The sequence below is a fragment of the Mastigoproctus giganteus genome, chromosome 7 (genome assembly GCF_048544385.1).
Source record: "Mastigoproctus giganteus isolate SK-2022 chromosome 7, ASM4854438v1, whole genome shotgun sequence".
Taxonomy (NCBI): domain Eukaryota; kingdom Metazoa; phylum Arthropoda; class Arachnida; order Uropygi; family Thelyphonidae; genus Mastigoproctus; species Mastigoproctus giganteus.
Window position 1 is genome coordinate 95,248,042 of NC_143581.1, and position 22,021 is coordinate 95,270,062.

Sequence of the window (22,021 nt, forward strand, 5' to 3'; positions counted from 1 at the left end):
ATTGGCTTTGCAATTCAGCTCATAATTGTCTTAATTCATCATAACTTTTAGGATATTAACATTCTTTCGACTTTACAAAACTACAATAGAAATGGTGAAACCCATGTTTAGTCTCTAGAGCAAAGTTTCTGGCATCCCCCCCCCACCACTTCTATACTTCTCCTTCAACCCACACTTGTTTGAGGTTTTCATAAAAAAAAAAAAAAAAACTTTATTCTACTACCCTTACCCTTCTAAGTCCTTGGCACTTTTGTGTACTTTTCACCTCCATCTGTGCAAACTTTATAAGACTTATCTATTCTTACACACTTATATATACTTTTGCATCCTTTACTGCTGCTTTTCACGTTTTGGTGCATCTGTCATACCTTATTTATTTTTATCCATCAACTGAAACTTTGATTTCATATATATATACTAAATTTTAACCGCCATAGTTTCGTCGCGATTTTTCTGGGAATCAGATTTCCGATGTCATGGGCACAGCAGGAAAACAAAATTAAAAGATTCTGGGTTCGAGTATAGTGCACTGTAACGATCCCATAACTTTTTTCACTTCAGTTAGTCTTTGCTATCTACGCCGTTTGGATCGCAATCACAACGTGTGTACATATTTTCGTCGTTAATTTTTGTTTTTTAAATTACGTTAACTTGAAATGATAGGCTCGAACAAGCGTAAACGGATTGTGTTAACTACTGAAACAAAACTAAAAGCGTTGGAACATATTGATAATGGAGAATCTGTAAAACGGATTATGTAACGAACTGGGTGTCGGAACTGGCTTGGCAGAGAAACCGGATATCCCTTCAAGATTCTGGTAGGCAAACAGAATCAGAAAAAATGCTCTCAGACAGGTGCACTACGAAGAAGCAAAAAAAAAAAAAAAATGAAGTCGTTGACGATGCATTATGGCAGGGGTGGCCAACTTAATTTGTGATGCGATCGACTTTTTTCTTCAAAATGTGCCGCAATCCATCTCGAGAAGTTCATTGCATATGGTTAAAAAAGGTTAATCAACACATATCGAAAAATGCTGTTTATAAATTTTAAAATTAAATACAATTCAGAATTCTTATTTTAAATTCATACGTATTTAAATTTTTAATTTATGTGAAGTTTGTGTCTTAATGTCATTTGCCAAGCTTTCAAAATCGGGGATACACTGTGATAAGGCCAACCGTAAAGAATCTTCTGTATGCAAGTCCGTAAGAGTATAGCGATTCTTCGTCTTTTTTTCTTTCAAATACGAAAAGGCCGATTCACATAGATATGTGGAACCAAAACGGGAATTTAAAAATTCACTGCATTTTTTTACAGTACTTTTCTCGGCAAAAATTTCCAAAAGTCTTTTTCTGATGACCTGGCTTTTAGGAAGATATCGTTTCGCAACGTAATAATTTCATTTTCAAGTAATATTTTCTCCGTGTGAAAAATCTCAGCGATTTTTTTCTGCAATTTGTTTCGTACCTAAGTTGACATTAAATGGATAAGAAATATATTGAACAATCCCTTCAATTGTTTTAAAATCACAATCTGGTTTCAAAATCATCCACAACTTTCTCAATTTCAGAAACATATTTCTCACTTATTAAATTCAAAAACAGAATACTTTTGCAAATGATCTTGCATATTTGCAAAATAATCTACTTTTTTTTCTTTGAGATCCTTAGCCATTGCCAAAAATTGATATATATATATATATATATATATATATATATATATATATATATATATATATATATATATATACCAATGCAGAAATTTCTGCATTGATAGTAGTATTTCTGCAATATGCAGAAATACTACTAATCATGTCATGAAAAAAATGAGTAAAAATGTGAGCGAACACATTTTTACTCATTTTTATTTTTTCCTTGTAATTCCAAATTCAGATCACTTAATTTACTGGTAAAATCTGCCAAAAAAGCCAGATCACACAACCACACCGTATCTTGCAGCTGTTGATAATCATCTGACGTCTGTTGTAAAGAAAAGGACACACACAATTAGCAAGCAATTGTTCGCTCACATTTTTACTCATTTTTTTTCATCACAGTATTTCAAGATAATTGCAGATTTTGAAGGGCACTTTTAATTCCATTTTTGTTCTTAAAATTTTCTAAAAATTTTAAGAACAAAAGTTATTTAAGTTATTTCTAAAAATGCGTCTTTGATGAACTGACCATCAGAAAATGGTCAATTTAAAGTGAGATGACCCACTTTAAATGATGCTACAGTTACTGCTTTAGATTGTAAATTAGGTGTCACGAAAAAATTTTGTTGAGCGAATAATCTGCGTTTAAGTTCTTTTAATTTATTTTTTCTAGGGTCACTATTACGCCAAAAATCCGATTGGTATTTACCATGAAGCGCTTTGAAGTGCCTTTCTAAATTTCCTTTTTTTGGGTATAGCCATGGAAGCATTGCAAATCAAATAAAATTTTTCTTTTATCATTACAAAAAAGTATTCTAGTTCCCACCCTTGATGAAAATGATAAATTTTACTCTTTTTCGTAGTATTTATTTTAAATCAAAGGGTATTAATATTAAGTATTAATACCCTTTTATTAATATTAATATCCAGTTATTAATATTAAGTAAGCCAAATAAGAATTTGACACAAACGCCATGCTCCCCTCAACGTAGTAACTCCGTGAATCGCCATGCTCCCCTCAACGTAGTAACTCCGTGAATTTTCACTACACAAGCTTAGCGGCTGCGCGGCAACAAGAGTGGTCATGTGGTTCAACGGATTTGTAATAAGCGCATGCAGTTGGGCCCATAATAATAACCTTTAGATTTTGACTTATCTATTTTTTATATATACAGTACAGTGGATTCCGGTTATTTGGGCCACCGGTTAATCGGGGCAAATCTTAAAAAACAGAAACCAATCGAGAAAATTGCCAGGGTTTACTTCGCTTAACTGGGACAGCATGCCGTTTAATTGGGGCAGGAGACCACAGCACTGAAGATTACCTTACAATCAGGGCTCCCACTCACTAATTTAAAAAAAAAAAAAAAAAAACACTTAGATTGCAACTTAAATAAACCCAAAAAAAAACCTAGTTTTCATCATATAGTATAGCAACACAAATAAGATAAAACTTACCATGCATAAATATCTTTTATTTAATTGTAATCAGAATTTTCATCCCATTCAGTTCCCTCAACATTTTTTGAAGTTCTTTCATTTTTTTCAAACCTTCTTATCTTTTATGACAAGTTCCTTGTGTGACTTCTTTTACCAATTCTGATTTAGGTTTCCATATATAGCAATTTTGATTAGATCTATTTATCGCCTGTTTTGCCACTAGTCGATCTTTCACAGTTTCTGGTTTAGGGGAGTTTGTGGCTTTTGTTTTTATATGTTTTACTTGGGAGAAGATTCTTTCTACGCTTGCCGAAAAGTGAGGTAAAATAGTTAGACTGGTCATAAAGTTAGATAAAATCTCATATTTAGAATTATTAAAGCCATCTTTTACATTACATAACACATACCAAAACTCAGGGATGGTTTTGTAAGAGAGATCTAAATCTTGATTTAAACGAAATGATCTCCATTCATCATCTAGATCTATTTTGTCTTCAGAAACAAGGGGAGGGAACTGCATTGCTAAATGGAAAATTGAGGTTGGCGATTTGGCACAATCATGTATCACTGCTGGGCCAAGAACATTGAGACTGGCGATAATTCCATTGTCATTTAGAGGAAATCATTTTCTGATTTCCATACAAAGTTCAACAAGAAATTTTAAACAATCATTTTCAAACCTGCTTTCACTGTCACCAAGTGGTATTGAATTTAATAAGGCCATGCAATGGCCTCCCAAATATATTTTATTCAGAGGCTTATGATTTATTGCATTACTTGGATCAATTTCAACCAGCTTTGCACGAAGTAATGACTTCTTTTATGAAAAAACTAAGAATATTTTTATACTCAATTAAAACCATTGAATGAAGTAAGTGCAATCTGAAATGTTCAGATTGAAATTCAATATCCAGGCAGTTTATTTTCTCCAATACATATCCTAAAAACAACAACATATGCTTATTTACTTTGGTGATCATAGTATTGTAAATATTCCCTCCACCATCGATTTTGTCAATTTTTGATTGAGACTGAAAATAAAGAACTAACGCACCCCACTGCTCAATAATAATTTTTATTACATTGCCACGGGATCACCAACATGTTTGTGCTAATTTGGGGATTTTATGCTTAGCAGTATCTACAACATCTTGAATCATTTTGAACTCGTTTAATCTGTAATTACTACGGGAAAAATAACAAGAGATCTTTTATAAATATTTCTAGATATGATGGGTAGTACCTTGACTGAATGACTAGCACATAATGCAAAAGAATGGCAAACACATTCCATTATAAATACTGATGGTACATCCTTTTTTAGCAATGACTGGAATCCACTCTTAGTACCCATTATAGTGGCACAATTATCACTTCCAAAGCCAACGAGATTACTTATTTGAATGTTTTTTTCGATGAAAAGATCTTTTACATCTTGATAAAGCCCTTCTCAAGTACCATTTTCGACACAAACAGTGTCAAGTAATACATCTACAACATCAAGTTTTTGAATATCAAAATATCTAATAACAACAGCTAGAACTTGCGATAAAAGATAAATCTGTACTTTCATCTATTATCATTGAAAATTTGTTGTTTCTGCATATGTTAGAAATGTATATTTTTTCATGATAGGCTATGCCATCTTGTATAAGATAAGAGACTTTAGTCGCCTTTATCTGAACTTGTTTTGCAATATTGCTATCATGAAATGCTTTCTTACATGCTTCTATAAGGTGATCACATTGCGCAAATGGAATATTATGCTCAGAAATTAGTGCAGCAATTGTTAACTCTGCCTTTGCTAATTCTTCATTCTCTGTAGGTTTACTTTTTGTGAAGAACGTGTCTAACGTTGAACTTGTCTTAGCAATATTTGCACTTTTTTTATGTTTAACTGTATTTTTATGTGCTAGTAACATCGATTTATTGGCATTCTTTAATTTCATTTCACAACAAATACAGTAAGACACACCTTTTTCATTACTGTCTTCTTTCAACCAATCCTTTAATTCCGGATCTTCTAACCATTCGTTCCTAAAATTTTGAGTATACCACCGTTTACTCATCTTTCTCTGTGGGGAACAAGTTTCAGACATTGTGAGCAATTTGTGGGTATGGCTAGTTAGCAGTTATCTTATTTAAAAATGTTCTATAAAATAAAAAATAAAGCACTAATCCATTAACATAAAATAGAAATAGTCACTACAATTTAAATTTATTATATCACTGTATGTAGTACACACATAAATTTAAAAATCACACCAAATAATGCCATAATACCACAAACGATCATGAAAGACTGCAGTCAAGACCGCCTTCTGCCTGCTCAATAGGCTGCGCATACATGTAACACGAACGAAAATCATAGTGTAGAACCCTGTGAAAACTTTGAAATCCTTTTACATTTGTAGTATTTTGTACAAGCACTTGAGATATTACAAATTATGATCAGTATTGTTAGAATATACAATTAAGAAAATTGTAAACTGTTATTAAATGTATTAAATTTTATTGTATTTACAAGAAATAAAAATAAATTTTGACTTAAAATTAAAAATTACCGAAAAAACCCAGATAATGAGATATTTTTGTGAAAAAACCTATCAACCCAGATGACAATCAAAAAACCCAGGCGTGGGAGCCCTGCCTACAATTGTCTCGGATTGAACCACGTGGTTCAGTCGAAATTCTGGAGGTCACAGGCCTGATGTAGCCCAGTGGTCAGGAGCGAGAGTGCATAGCACGCGTTCCTTGAGTGGACCGGGGTTCAAGCCCGTGACTACTAAATACGATAAGTATTTGTATTGACGATTTATTGTAAACTCTACTGACTTGGTTGTCGTGCCGGAGTATAAACAGAAAAATTTATTTTTTAATAGGCCGCCGTAGCCTAGTGGTCAGGCGCGCGGGTGCATAAGTACACGTGCCTTAAGTGACCGGGGTTCAAGCCCGTGATTGCTGAATACTGTGCTGTTTCTTGTATTCTGTCTGTCTTGTGAACTCCTCTGACCGTTTGGTCTTCCCGGAGTATAAACAGAAAAATTATTATTATTATAAAACAATTAGCAGTCACCTGTTTACTGGGCTTTTCTGTTAGTGAAATCTATCATAAACGGACAGTAAACTCGATCTTACTGAATTTGCGATAATACCGACAGCTGTAATTCTGTGGGTTATTATGGTGAAATGTGTTTACACTTGCATGAAATCTTCAATCATATAAAAAAATTAATTTTCAGATCTTCTCTTTATTCCTATTTTTAAAGCTTCGTAACTCGTTACTCCGTTTTCACTTGCGCATATTGTGTTACATACTTGCAATTTGTGTGTGTCGTGTTCTTTGTTATTGATTGCTTATCTTTTTACTGTTTTAAATTTTAACCCCTACCCACAAATGTCAGTGAACAGAACTGTCAACTAGTTCGTATGTACATATTACAGTACGTATTAATTATTCCGATTTTCACGTATCATTTAATTTTTTTAATTGGTAAGTAACGTGATTTGATTCTACAGTGAACCAATTGTAAAGGGGGGGGGGATACATTGTATTTTTAACTATTTAAGTGAAACTTCGGATAATTGGGGCAGCCGCTTAATCGGACCAAAATGCACTAGTCCCGATGTGTCCCAAATTACCGGAATGGACTGTATTTAAAGTTCGTCGTGATCGACTTGGTGGCCAACCCTGCATTATGGATACGGTTCATGCAAGAACGACAAAGCGGAACACCTCTTAGCGGGCCGGTTTTGAAGGAAAAAGCAGTACACGTGCACAAGAAAGTCATCAGCGGATAATTCTTAGCCAGCAAGGGATGGCTTTCGCGGTGGAAAAAGCGCCATAGAATTCATTATCTAGGTGTTTGGGGCAGAAATTATCAGCAGATCAAAATGTTGCCAGTAAATTTTCCTAAAAAATTTTAGACGTTATAGAGAAGGAAAATTTTACTCCTAAACAAGTCTACAATTTGGATGAAACAGACATAAAATTTAAGCTTCTTCCGACGAAAATGGTACCAGCATCACAAGAAACATTCGCTACTGGTTTCAAAATGAATAAACAGACAATCACTGTGGCCCTTTGTACAAGTGCTGCTGGGAGTCACAAACTGCCCCTTTTCGTTGTAGGAAACTCAACCGAACCAAGAGCATTTAAAAATGTAAATTTCAATTTCTGCAAGTTTCTACAAGTTTACTACAAAGGCCAGAGATCAGCTTGGATGGATTCTTTTCTATTTGAAGAATGGTTTTCAAATGAATTTGTTCTAAAAGTTAAGGCACATTTGACGTGTATGAAATTATCCCTCAAGGCTGTTTCTTGCCCTTGACAACGCTACAACGCATCCCATCGACCTGTCTTCTGATGACATTTGTGTGGTGTTTTTACCACCTGGCGTTACATCTTTGGCGCAACCTATGAATCAACGTGTGATAGTTAGTCTGAAAAGGCGTTACAGAAGAAAGCTTCTTTCAGAAATTCTTGAGAAAACCGCCAATGAAGAAACGGAACTCACCGAGGCCGGTGAGTTCCGAAAATTAACATCAAGGATGTGATTTACATGCTGACATATGCTTTTGAGGAAATGGTGTCATCAACGTTTGTGAGGTCATGGAGAAAACCATGGCCTGATGTCGAAAAATTAACTACGATCTGGACAAAGCCATGCGCTGAAGATCTGACAGACAACAACAACATTCCTCTGCTTAACGATTTAAAACAATTATTCGAGTTCAAAGATCTGGAAGAAAGAGACATCGATAAATGGCTTGTAGGCGATAACATACTAGAGAATGAAATGTTAACAGAAGAAATTATCGAAGCAGTTAGTCAAGGAGAAATGGCGGAAGATGAAGAACCAGAGAACCCAGAAGCTATGAGCGGAGATAAAAATAACAAAAGAATAAGTCATTCGGAAGGAAAGAAAGCACTTGAAACTGCGATAAGATATATCGAACAGCAAGATGCATCTGCCATTGATATAATTCTTATGAAAAGGTGGCGTGATTTTGCTTCAAAAAACGGATTTAAATCAAAAAGACAAATGAATATTACCGATTTTTTTTTATCTAAGTAAATGTTTAATAAACATTTATATAGAACATACTGTACACATTGTATTTTTTTAATTTAATTTACAACCTATATATGGTATTTTGCATGTGTCTTCGGATTAACCGGCCATTCGTTTTATCCGGTCTGAGGTTCGATCCTATAGGGGACGGTTAATCGGGAGTCTACGCTATATATATATATATATATATATATATATATATAAAGCTAAATTAAGATAGGATATTTGCAGGTAGCATGGCAAACCAGTAGAGTGAAAAAGAACTTAACCAAAAAATAACATAACAATAACAGAAAAATATATATGGGGGGGGGGATAAAGAAGAGGTAGTGTTGAAGCAACATTTCTAAAATAATTTAATTTAATGTTAGCTTTCCTACTATTTTTCTTAAATATATTATTTTATTAATTTCTATTTCTTTATTTAATTTTTGGATTAATTTGATCATATATATATATATATCCAGGGTGTCTCAAAATATTGGTGCAAACGTTTAGGGCAGGTAGGTAACATCTAAAGGAATGTGAATCACATAGGAACCCATAACCGGAAACGTCACCGTAAGTCAGTTCCCGAGAGGGAAAATTTCTGGTTTGCTCTTCGTGCGACGACTACTGCTTGAATGTGAGCTGGCAGACATGCACCTAGTGTATGGATTAGCAGAGGGCAATGGACGAACCGCTCAACGAATTTATGGAGAACGCTTCCCAGACAGACATGTACCGGACCACCGTTTGTTTGCGCGTGTGCATCAAAATTTGTGCGATTATGGGTCATTTAGAGGTAACAGGAGTAGTGCGGGCAGACCACGTTCGACGCGAACTCCCGCCATGGAAAAAAGTGTGTTGAATGCCGTCCAGAATAGTCCTACTACCAGCACACGTGCAGTTGCCTCAGGAGTGTCTCGTTGCAGTGTACAGAGTGTTTGGCACGACGATTCCTTACACCCCTTTCATCTCCAAAGGGTTCAGTTAGTGCTCCCCCAAAATCATCCTGCACGTGTGGCTTTTGCGTTCAAGTGTTCGATACTCGAATTTTCCAGCCTATGTTTTGTTAACGGATGAGGCTTATTTCACTCGGGAAGGCTTATTCAATCAGCACAATACTCATGTGTGGGCTCACGACAACCCATACGGTGTGCGCCCCCATGCGGCACAACATCACTTCGCAATAAATGTGTGGGCAGGTATGATCGGTAACTGCTTAGTCGGCCCATACCTGTTACCATCCCGCATGAACTGCGCTAAATATTGGATCTTTCTTGAACAAGTTCTACCAGGGTTACTTGACGATGTTCCAGCAAATATGAGACGCAACATTTGGTTTCAACATGACGGGGCGCCTGCCCATTATGGAAAGTGTGTTCGTGACCATTAGAACAGGCATTTTGGGCGTCGATGGATTGGCCGTGGTGAACCCGTTGCCTGGTCCCCACGCTCACCTGATTTATCGAGCCTTGATTTCTTTCTGTGGGGGGGGGCACTCAAATCTATCGTGTATGAATCGCCTGTGGAGACGGAAATGAATCTCGTGGCGAGACTCGTCTGCGCTACTGCTACTGTCAAAGAAACTCCAGTTGTGTTCGACCGTGTCCGCCAATCCATGCTGCGTCGGTGTCACGCATGCATCGTGTCTCATGGTGGAACCTTCGAGCATCTGTTGTAACATCATGAAATGCATCCATCTCGTACTCCACTGTTAATATTATGTCAAATAAATGTTTTCACTAATTACTGTCTTGTGTCATTTCTGCTTCTTGTGCCTCTGCTATTACTTTCCCGTGAAGTTTCCGGTTATGGGTTCCTATGCCATTCACATTCCTTTAGATGTTGAAAGTTAAACCTCTCGTTCAGGAGGAAGTTTGAATCCTGCAAATGATGCCTGAACTTTGTGACCGTTTCTTGCGAGTGAGGGGATAGTCCATTTTTATCTCTTAAGTAGTAAATTGAATATATAATAAGAGTAACATTTAAAAGATATACAGATTTAAACATATGTAGTGACATAATTAACGCAAATGGTGATGACAGCCTTCGTTATTTCTCCTCCGATTTGTTTGGATAAGTTAACTACAATACAGTACAAGACAACGGAAGAAGCGCGGTTCGGTTGTTTCCTTATTCGCACAGGTATACCTAACTTAACGACAAAATTAGCTTCCTCGAAAAATGAGTGGCTAAGCGTAATGTCATTAAATGAATGGTGATTTCCACATGATCCCATGTTATAAGAATTATATACGTTCCTTAAAAATAAATAAATAAATAAATTCTTATTTTTTTTTTTTTTTTTTTTTTGAAATATCTGATGTTACAGCGAAACAATACGGTAAGTGTTGTTAGGATAATAAATAAATCTATTCCATCACGGCAAGTTGCCAAGAGTTAAATTCCTCGCGCCATCGACGAAATTCGAACTCAGGTCTTTATCACCCGGTCAGGGAAAGAAGGAAGGGATTACCCTTCCAAGCATACCAACCCTGCTACCCACGAGACAAAATGATAATAGTGAATAAGAGAAGATTGAAGCTGCTTGGATCACTGTTTTATTTAAAGTACATTTATTCCCGTTAGACCTATAACCAAAGGGAAAAAAAAAAAAAAAAAAAAAAAAAAAGAGTGAATTTTTTTTTTTTCCCCCATCTTAATCAGCCACAGACAATGGACCTTTGGTTGTAGGTGTATATGACTGAGGTCATTTAAAGTATAAGTTGTCATCTATACTATTTCTTCCCTTTGTACAATAGTAACATCTTTCTCTTCAACGATGGCCATTACAGTTCTAAATAGGCTTTTGGCATGTCTTTGGTTGTTAAATTTTGGAACTGCAGCGTTGGCACTTCTTCAACCTTGTGCATTTTCTGGTTTCTACATCCAAGAAATTAGTATTAATGAGCCGAAAAGGGGACGATTTTTTGTTCATCGACCAAATTCAATAATAAGACAAAACATATTATTCTAATTCCCACAAGGTAACCATCCAATTCCGCTTTGAACTTAGCCAAACTTACGGTTTTTGCTACGTTTGGAGGCAATTTATGCCACGTATTCGAAAACCCCTTGCAACAGGTGAACTTAGGAGATCCGATCTTATTACCTGAAATTTTATATTGCCCCCCCCCCCGGTTCTTGTCTCACCTCTCAGGAAGAATAGACCTTCCGCATTCATTTTACTCAACCTTTCAGCACACTCAATCTTATACACCACAATCAGATCTCCCTTAAGATGTCTGGTTGTCAAACTTTGTAGTTTACATCTAAGCCGTTTTTCATATGTGCATCAATTTGCACTCATCATTAATCTGGTTGTCCTTCTTTGAACCTTCTCTAGAAGTTCTCTGTCTCTAAAAGAGATACCATAGTTCTTCGAGTCAAATTTTCACCGTGTGATTATAGTAAATCGTTTACCAGCCTTCTCATTATCCAAGCCAGCTTTTTTAGTTTTGGATGTGGTTCTCCTAATCCATGATAATTTCGGATACAATCAGGCTATAGTTTCACACGGTGCCGCCCAAGATCCCGATACCGATTGTATTAAAAAAACAAAGTTAGTCTATATCTCAGAAACTGTTTTTGCAATAAAAAAATGTTTTTCCTGTAATCACAATGCCCACTAAAAACATTAAAATTTTATTATACACTGAGTGATCACTGAATTATGAACATCCCTATGAAAACTGAATGACCCGTTGACCACGTGAGGTACGAGAGTGCGCAGTATCTACCTACGTAGCATAGATAAGGTGTCAGTGGTTCAGTAGGTAGTAAAATTCCGAGCTTGATGGGTAAAAGGAAGGATTTATCAGACTTTGATAAAGGACAGATGTGGGTGCTCGAAGGGCTGGTGCCGCGATTTCTCAAACGGCTGAACTGGCGGGGTGTTCGAGAGCCGCCGTAGTTAAAGTGTACCAGGACTGGCGTCAAAATGGTCAAACAACGACCCGACGGCAAAACTGTAAAGGTTAGCGAAATGTTGGTGTTAGAGGTGAGCGCCGGGTCCGACGACTCGTACAGGCGAACAGACGCTGTGCTGTTGAAGAGTTCACTACCAAATACAACATGGGCCAACCCGGAACAATATCTGGCATGACCCATTCGCACGTATGGGCTATGCAAGCAGACAACCCTTACGGCACCCTGTCCTATCTAAGGTTCATCGGCGTAAAAGACTCGCCTGGTGCAAAGAGCATGCAAGTTGGACGTTAGAAGACTGAAAGGTGTGCTGGTCGGATGATTCACGTTATTTACTCCATACCGTGGATGGTCGTATACGGATTTGGCGTCAACAACATGAGGCTCTTGATCCAACATACATGGTATCAAAAGTGCAGGCCGGTGGAGGTGGTTGTATGGTGTGGGGCATGTTTCACTGGCAGGAACTTGTACCCCTGGTGTATGTGGAACAACGTATCAAATGGTTTCCGCTATCGTCAACTGCTTGCTTACTGTGTACACCCCGCTACGTTACACTTTTTTTTTTTCCCCGAATGGCGATGGTGTCTTCCAAGATGACAATGCGCCGAGCCATTAGGCACTTGTTGTAGGAATGGTTTGAGGAATACAGTTCTGACTTCCAGCATATCGATTGGCCTCCGAAGTACCGCGATATCAATCCCATAAAGCACTTGGAGGATACTATGGAAAGGCATATCAGGCGTCTGGATACACCAATAACCTCCATAGCTGACCGCATTACACACAGCTTGGTTGGCCATTCCTCCCGAACGCTTCCGACATCTTGCTGAATCAATGCCACCTCGGACAGCTACTGTACTGAGGGCAAAAGGAGGACCTACGAAGTATTAGGTAGGTGGTCATAATTCAGTGATCACTCAGTGTATATATCAGTTCACAAAAACCACATTACTGACAATAATCACAATTTAATGATATCAAAATCACTGATTAATTTCCAAAAATTCATACAAATTATAATCAAACGTTTAAGTATTATAATAATCTTAATATACTTCAATAATCTTAATAATAATACTTCAATAATCTTAAGTATTATAATAATAAGAAGAAAATAGAATTTTAATTTTAGTAGAAAATGGAATATTTTTTTCGGGGATATTTTTTCCTGTTTCCCCTTTCAAAATATCCTGCCAGCACCCATTGTCATGTCTAATGTACTTGTCAAAGAAATTCGTTAAAGTATGCCTGTATAATTACAGTTTTAGTTAAGCTAATGATATTTATGACAAATGTTACGCAGCCGCCAAAATGCATTACTCTAAATTTTCCTGTTCTGAAAGTATTCTTATTTCAAGTTTTTTTATCTTTAGCATTTCAATGCTATACCTATAATTATTGCTCAAACGCCGTATACAAATACCAAAATTCGACTTGAAAAATTACCAATTAAATGTAATATAATAAAGTAAAATTAATTAAGCTGTTTTTATTTGCCGATCGTATTTTAAAACTGCTTCTGTAACAGAAAACATGATCTTCAAATTGAAAAAGAGGTATTTGTCGTTAATTTTTTTAATATATTCTTTCTATACAAAATTAATCTATGTAAACTAAAAAACTAATAAATATATAGAATTATATTAATATATTTTTACAATATAGTAGATACTGTCAGGATATTCGACTGTCGGAATTCTGTGCTGTCAGGATTTTCGACTGTCGGGATTCTGGGCCAGACCCAGTTTCACAATCCCTAGTCATATTTGATCTCTTAACTTCCTTCCATGCTTCTGCTCTTCCTTTTCATTTTCGTTTTGCATGCATTTTTAGAGGAACTGTTAAAGCGAAATGAATAAATGAATCAAACACGGAAGAGATAAAAGTAACTTATGCAGTACTTACAAAATGACGTTTGGATTTGGCAATAAACGTCGCAATGATTTATTTTTATTAACCTGGAGCGCCGCGGTTTGTTGGTGTGCTTTTTAATATTTTTGGTACTTTCAAGGTGTCGTTATAAAAAAACTGTGCGCCACGCAAGCACAGCGGAAGTTAAGTGAAACTTCTTTAGAATCTTTGAAACGTTTATAATTTCAATGTTACAGTGGTTTAATATTTTACAATTGTTTTATAAGTTTATTACAAAGTTTTACAGATCTCTCCTTTGTACTCAATGGAGGGGGTTTCGGTGGTCGCATTCAACATGCCAAAGTGAACCTTATACAATGCCTCACTTTGGCATGTTGAATTATAATTTTTTTAAGAAATATGGTAGAGAATGACGAAAGAAATATTTTGGTTACTAAAATCGGACTGCTAGAAGCAATTTAAAACGTAATATAGCGATATAAAACGTAAACGCGTGCGAGTTACACAGTGGCCGCGCTATAGGGTACTGATTGCGTCATGTCGCTGCTACGTACGGCACCGCGTCGCTCGTGCCTGGTATGAGTGGGGAGAGATCTTTTCGTGGTGATTTTTGTCAATCCACGGACGCAAGTTACGCCCATGTAAAATCTGCCTGGGACGCACCTAAAGAAGTTTCACTTCAAAAAGGGATGTCGCAAATATTGGTGCTAACTGGTGGCGTCCCCTCCCCAAACACTATGTCCGGTAACATTATAACGAAGTACAGGCAACCCCCGTAAAACAAGGTACTCCTACAACACGGTTTCGCTCTAACACGGCTACCCCAGAGAATTTCGGTAAACCTCGCATAAAAGGGTATTTTTTAACTTTTGTGCGGGGGAAAAACCCTGATATTATGTTGGATGTAATTATAGATTTCAAAGTTTTATTACTATTGGATAGCACACCACGCCATCCAAAAGATTTAAATCATCCAAACGTTGAAGTTATGTTCTTACCGCCACAGTTGTACTGGGTTAATACAACTTCTTTCATTCAGCCGTTAGATCAAGGCATTATATCCAACTTTAAAACTGATTCCATCAGAATATCGTTACAATGGATTTTGGAAAAAATTGATTCCGAATCTATTGAAGTAATGGAGGCATGGAAACATTTCTCAATTGTGCACTGTATCAGAATCATAGCTTTATCGCTGAAAGAAGTAAAACCGTCAACGTTAAATGCGTGTGGAAAAATGTATGGCCATAGTCAGTTCATTCAAGAAATATGGTCGATAGTAGAACTTGCTACGTCGGTAGAAGGGGAAGGTTTTGATGATATGACTACTGAAGCCCTCGTAGGTAGCACAGTTGATAGAATCGCCCTCCTACCCACACCGGCCGGAAAATACCCGAATTCGAATCCCGTCGATGAAGGGGGGGGAGGGAATTTTTATGGGTCTTTTTCACAACGTCGCTGAGTTAGTTGGGCTCGGGCAGAATGGTTTTTTTCTCCCGGAAACTCGCGTTTTTTGTCTAGCAAAACAGAAATCGACCTCAGGACACGCAATTTATAGACAATATACAAAGAGTAACATGGCCTTAGTCGCCGATGCTCTTAAAAAATAAAAAGATATGATTACTGAAGACGTTTGAGAATTACTGGTAGAAAAAGAAGCCGGCGTAGAAGATTTGGTGCAAATAATAAATAAATAAATAAATAAATAAATTTTCTGTTTATACTCCGGAACGACCAAACGGTCAGAGGAGTTCACAAGATAGATAGAATACAAGAAACAGCACCGTATTCAGTAGTCACGGGCTTGAACCCCGGTCACTCAAGGCACGTGTACTTATGCACCCGCGCGCCTGACCACTAGGCTACGGCGGCATGGCATCAGAGGTAAAATCAAATCAATTCAGATGATGATAACGCAGATGAAAAATTCTAAACTTTCAAATTTTACACTAAAAAAGCATAGGGAAAGACAAAGTTAGCCGAGCAATTACAATCTTATTTTTTGAATGCAGATTCCTGAATGAAAGGAGCCCAAAATTCAAAAGGAAACTTCAAAAATGCTTAATTCCATACGACGAAATTCAAAGATTTATCAAGCAAAAGCAAACAAAATCAGATTACTGATTTTTTTAAAGAGAGCAGGAGATACACGAAATCTAGAGTGGTGTATTTTTGTTAGCGAAATTGTGTATTTGTGTTAGCTTTTGGAACGTAACCCCCATTTTTGTACTTTTTCTTAATCCCGTATAACACGGTTTTGCACAACAGGACATTCTACAGGAACCTAATAACCGTGTTATAGGAGGGTTACCTGTACATACTGCCAGATTTCAGCTGAACAAGTTTTGGAATGCTTTTTGCTCCCTTTAAATGTATTTTCTGCTGGTTTTTTCTGCTGTATTTTCGTGCCAACTTTTGTCGGTACCTAACTGATGTTCATTATTCATTTCCCAATGTTCAAGTAAGTTTTCAGTTTATACAGATATATACTACAGTGATTTACTGATTTTATGTTATAGTATAACATAAAACATATCATGTACATATCATATCACATTGGTCAAAAAATTAGAAACCTTTTGCAAATTAACCCCGGGGGCTCACATCCAGTAAGTATGGGATTGGCACACCCAGGGTCCTGAGGTGGATATCATCATTCTTCTCTTTCTTTGTGATTTCCCCCCTCTCTCTCTCTCTCTCTCTCTCTCTCTCTCTTAGACACTTTTTTTTTTGGCTGGTGCAGCAAAAGTCTCTGGCTTCCTTGCACCATATGGCTGATAATGATAATAAATTGCATCCAACAGATAACGTAGAGTATGCATATGTAATTTTGTCATATGATATATGTTCACAATTTCCTTGGTATCAGATAAATACTGTACGCTTTCCTTTGGCATCTTAGCCGATCCAGTCATGGGAAAGCAGGTGATCTTTCCAAATTTAAGGTGTTATTATTGGAGCACGTTTCGCAAGCGCCACAACTAAGAAAACAAAGGAAATCACCCCTGTATCGAAAGCAACCATCTCAAAAGTATGCAATGAGTGGAAGACAAAAGGAGAGCACAGCATTAAAAGAATGAAATGCAACAGAAATTCAATACTAAAAACGAGACCACAAGAATTTAAAGCGCATTGTGCGTCAGAACAGGAGGTCCAGTGTTCAACAAAATGTTCTGAAAAATTCAATTTAGGCAAGGAAAGACCCATTTCCAACCGAACTATGCAGCGGAAATTGAAGAATCTGGAATTTGCAGTCGTGCGCCTATATGAAAAGCCACTTTTTACTGTAAAAAAAAGTTGGAAGATTCGACTGGAGTAATGCCGCCAACGCTTGTTCCATAGGTAATAAGCTGTGGGAAAAGATTGTGATCTGACGAGTCTCGATTTACATTTTTTTTTTTTTTTTTTTTTATCAATGGTAGAATGAAAGTGTGGCATGAACCTCATAACGCTATGCATCCAGACTGTCTTGTGCTCACCGCTCAAACAGCTGGAGGAGGTATCATCGAATAGAATATGTTCTGCTAGTAAGAACTGGGCCCACTCATACCCTTAAAAGGGCGTGTTAATGAATATCCAATATCTTTCTGTTTTAATAGACCAACTTCCCAAGCAATATTTTACCCGGATTACAATGGATTCTTTCAATAAAACAACGCAACTATTCATTGTACAAAATTGTAACAATGATTCGAGGTACATTCCCAAAATTTCCATTTATCCTGGCAGCCTAATTCACCATATCTGAATCCAATTAAGAATGACTGGGATATTGTGGAAAGGACAATCTGGATTCGCAATTCTCTACTCTACTGACCACAATACAGGATCTGAACAAATACAGTGATAGAAAAATAATCAAATCCGGAGCTAGGACTCCCTCACAAAACACCTGTGGAATCCATTCCACGTGTACTGGCTGTAAACAGTGGAAAAAGGTAGTCCCGACTTGATATTGAATAAAGGTTTCTAATTTTTTGGGCAGTGAGCGTATTTATGACGCATAAAGGTTTAAACATATTTCTGTAGGCTTCCTCTGGAGCCACAACTAGCCTAGTGGAAAACAGTTATAGTTAATTATATTTATCTTATCTATATCATAATTTGCTTAAATCCCTCTGTCCAGAACACTCTGAACTTGAATAACTCAAAGACTAAAGTTTTTGACTTGATTCCTTTTGCAATAAATTTTATTTGGGAGTAAAATTGAGAGAAAAAAAAAAAATTCCCAAAAAAATTTTCTGACAGATTTTCAAATCCCGACAACTGATTTAGCTCTGAAACTAACTTGCAGTTTACTTTGAGGAGAAGACAATTTCTTAGCTTTTGTCATCACAATCAACAAACCTCAGGGTTGAATTTTCAACAAAGTTGGCGTTTTTCCTCAGGGACAATTTTACGTAGCAGTTTCCAGTTCCAGATAATGTTTGTGCAATAAATGTAATTTTTTAAAGGACGATATAATCATACATGTAAAAAATTATCAAATTTCATTTTAACCCCAGTCCGTCCCACTCGGCTCCCCTCACTGCTTAGCTAGCAGTGAGGGGAGCCGAGGAAAAGGTTTTTGTAATTACTTTGATATTAATCTTACTTCTTCTCTAAAACAGTTTTGGCGAAATATTCGCCACAGGTATTCTAGTTATATTTAATTATTAAATGCATATATTACTTGGTGAAATACTACATTTCCTTTTTTTTTTTTTTTTTGCATTTATTTCTGCATTTACTCATTCTTTTGTTATACATGTCCTTTCTATTCAGAATAATCTTTAGTATCCCACCAAAGATTATTCTGAATAGAAATTCTAAATAGATTATTCTAATATATATATATTAGATAGTATGAACCAGAGCTGTAATTCTCAATACGTTGATATCAATATTTGTAAAAATATTAAGAGAAGTTTACCTCAATATAGTACGTAGAACACTTCCGTATGATACACTCCAGAAATTAAAACAAAAAACTTACATTAGAGTAACAAATAATTTTAAAAATAATTAAAAATCAATTTAACACAATAAAACTCAAATAACACAATTAAAAATCAATTATTCTGAATTCAGAATATTTTCACAATTATTCTGAATTGTGAAATTCCCTCCGTAGAAGTGCAGGCGCTTTGAACCACCGTGGTTCGAACACTCGTGACTACTAAATACGGCGACGTTCTTGCAATTTCTCTATTTTTTGAACTCCTCTAACCTTATGTGTCCGCCCCGGAGTATAAACAGAAATTTTATTTTATTTATTTTGAAACCTCAAGTTCTGAAATTAGGTTTTCAGTTATCAAACTCTATGACAATCACACACAATTACGAAGATAATTTATGCGAGGATGGACTGTAGAAATCGATTTGGGATGCACAGTGTTTTAACTCAAACCATTTAACATCGTTCCTGCACGTGCTTAAATATTAAAACAAATTATATCTAAGTACAACTTGACTGTCAGTTGTGTCGCAGGTAAAATGGCAACATCGATAATGCATTTGTACGCATCTGATATCCCACCTTTGTTCCATAGGTAATAAGAATGATGCCATTATACTCGTGTGTATTTTTTCAAACTTTAAACTGGCGTCTGAATTTGTTACAATATACATCTTGAGAAAAAAAAAAAAAAAAATATATATATATATACACGAATAATAAAGCATGCACCCCCCTCTCCTTACCACCTTGTTAATGATCCAAAATAATATAACCAACAGATGATCCACTATTTATCCTAAATGGTACAACAGCCTGAAAACAATCCAATACACAAATGCAAGAGAAACTTCACACAATTACCGATAAGACTTTGCTATCCCCCTTCCAACCAAGCACCACGAATACCAACTTGCCTAGGACTCTGGAGAGTGAGAAGTGATGTCAGACAGTTCGTGATTTTGTAGTAGGCGCTGTTACGCTAGCTACGTCACAAATGACAACGTAGAAAATATCAGTAAAAGTAGCAAAATGACGGTATGCTAATAAGGCTGAGTGCTCAAGCATCAAACATGGTACGCCATATACGGACAGCTGTGTTGCTGTACAAGAAGCTATTTCTGGTTCCTTGTTTCCAACACCAAATATGAAAGCTACGAGGGAAGGAGAAATGGGCCAGGTATAGCATTTCCACTGGCGAGGAAAGGGTCTTTGCCAGTTGTGAATGGTTAATTTAGAAACTGCACACTATTTTTATCATTCTGTTCCCTCCTTGAGTCCTCTCCTCCTCATGCCCTAGTTTAGTAAACTCTGATGACGATTGAACTAGCCGAAGTTGAATAACGATGGATTAACATAAATCAAATAATAGCTATGATTTTAAACAACAAAGTGCAACATTATATAGTAAAAATAATATACACTTACGCAACAAAGCAACTACACGTCGGCTTTTATTAAATGGCTGTTTGGCTTTAATACGAACATGGCCCCTCCCATAAAAACAACGTATTTAAGATGTCTAACATAACTGATAATACTGTCCTCATGTCAAGAAAACTATTTTTAAAAAAAGTGGGGGAGAAGAAAGACTAAACAAATTTCAGTATTATACACTTACGTAAGTATACATATGATTTAATTTTTTTGCAGAGCTTTTACAGACATGTCCCCCCCCCCATTTTTATTTTTAAAGGGGGAACATGTCCGACAGCACCGGCCGACAACTTATGAACAACCACGATCTGGAAATCCCACTAATTAAATGAACCTTCCCTTTTTAAAATCATAATGAATTTAATTTGGGGAAGAGAGAGGAGATTTACTCTAAACTTCCCGTAAACTAACAAGAGTGCCAACGGCACTGTCATCACCATACGAAAAGTTCGAAGTAATCATCTTATTATTCGTAAACCATGCCTATGAAAGTAATGATGTGTATGTTGGCCAAGGCCTATATACACATATTTAACTAAACCAAACAAATAACCGAAAATGTTCTTGTGCTTTTTAATGCTAAATAATGGTCATGACGTTTATGAGCTACAACACGGTTATTCGATTAGAGTTATGAGAGGACCAAAACGCAGAAGTTCAATGAACCTCTGCGTTTTGGTCCTCTCATAACCTGGAAGGCCACTATAATTATAGACTTTTTAAATTCAAATATTAAAAATCATTTATTTACATCGGAATTATTAATAAACAATTTCATGATGAGGTTAAATAATAATAATAGAAGAAATTCTGTTATATTTAAAAAGTTAAGTAGATAAAAATAATGTTTTCTGAACACACTAAAATTTCCTCAGGGTAGCCGCAATAATCAGAGACATCACAACGTTAATAAAATGCAAATATATAAGATAGATATCAATTTATTGTCAAAATACAGTTGGCAATACCCCACATAACAATTACACTGGATGGGCTTACAAATAGGTACGACTCTACGAGTACACACTGAACAATAATAATGCAGTAATTGTTAATTAACAATAATAAAATACATATCAACTAAGTAACGATTAATTACAGGAAGGGGTGTCCAGTAAATGGAAATGATGGATTTGTTGTAGCTGTTATATATGTATATAACCATAACAGTATACAGCGGAGCATAAGGCCAAGATAACTTATAAAGACTAAGATAGCCTGTGTAGGTCTACAATACCGTACCCTGTAAATAAACATATAATTAGTAATAATATATAAATATATAACACAATAATGATTATGTAGCTAATTATTGATATATAGATACATTAAAAGGAACTTTTTTCAAGGGCTAACCCTTTCAATATATCCCACCAATAATTAACAGAGCTATCTGTTTCTGATTGCTATCTACCTGTTTAACTAAGTTCAATTCATAAACTTAAACATAAGGCTAATTTGGTTATAAATTGAGGTACTATTACTATACTTATCCCTACTTCCTTTCTCCTTATGTTAACAGTAGCTTTCTTTTGCATAAATATAAATCAAATAAAACTACCACAACAGAAATTGAAAATTATTGTTGGCCTTCTATTTTCTATATACAGTATTCGTTTCGAAGTTATCTGTCGGGCTAAATGTTATCTTGCCTGTTTGCTGCTAAATTTAAATTATAACCAAATTAGCCT

The 22,021-nt window shown here is 36.1% G+C and overlaps 1 protein-coding gene across 3 annotated transcripts in view; it reads right to left on the bottom strand.

The window, feature by feature from the left end:
• Positions 1-19,906, bottom strand: part of LOC150083088 (actin 403) — a 64,508-nt gene extending 44,602 nt beyond the window's left edge. The window contains exon 1 of one of the 3 annotated variants that reach the window (XM_090377782.1): positions 19,758-19,906. The gene's annotated coding sequence lies outside the window, so the exon portion shown is untranslated. Of the gene's footprint in view, positions 1-19,639 lie in introns of all 3 variants that reach the window. The other 2 variants (XM_090377784.1, XM_090377783.1) reach the window with 2 other exon arrangements.
• Positions 19,907-22,021: the final 2,115 nt, after the last annotated feature.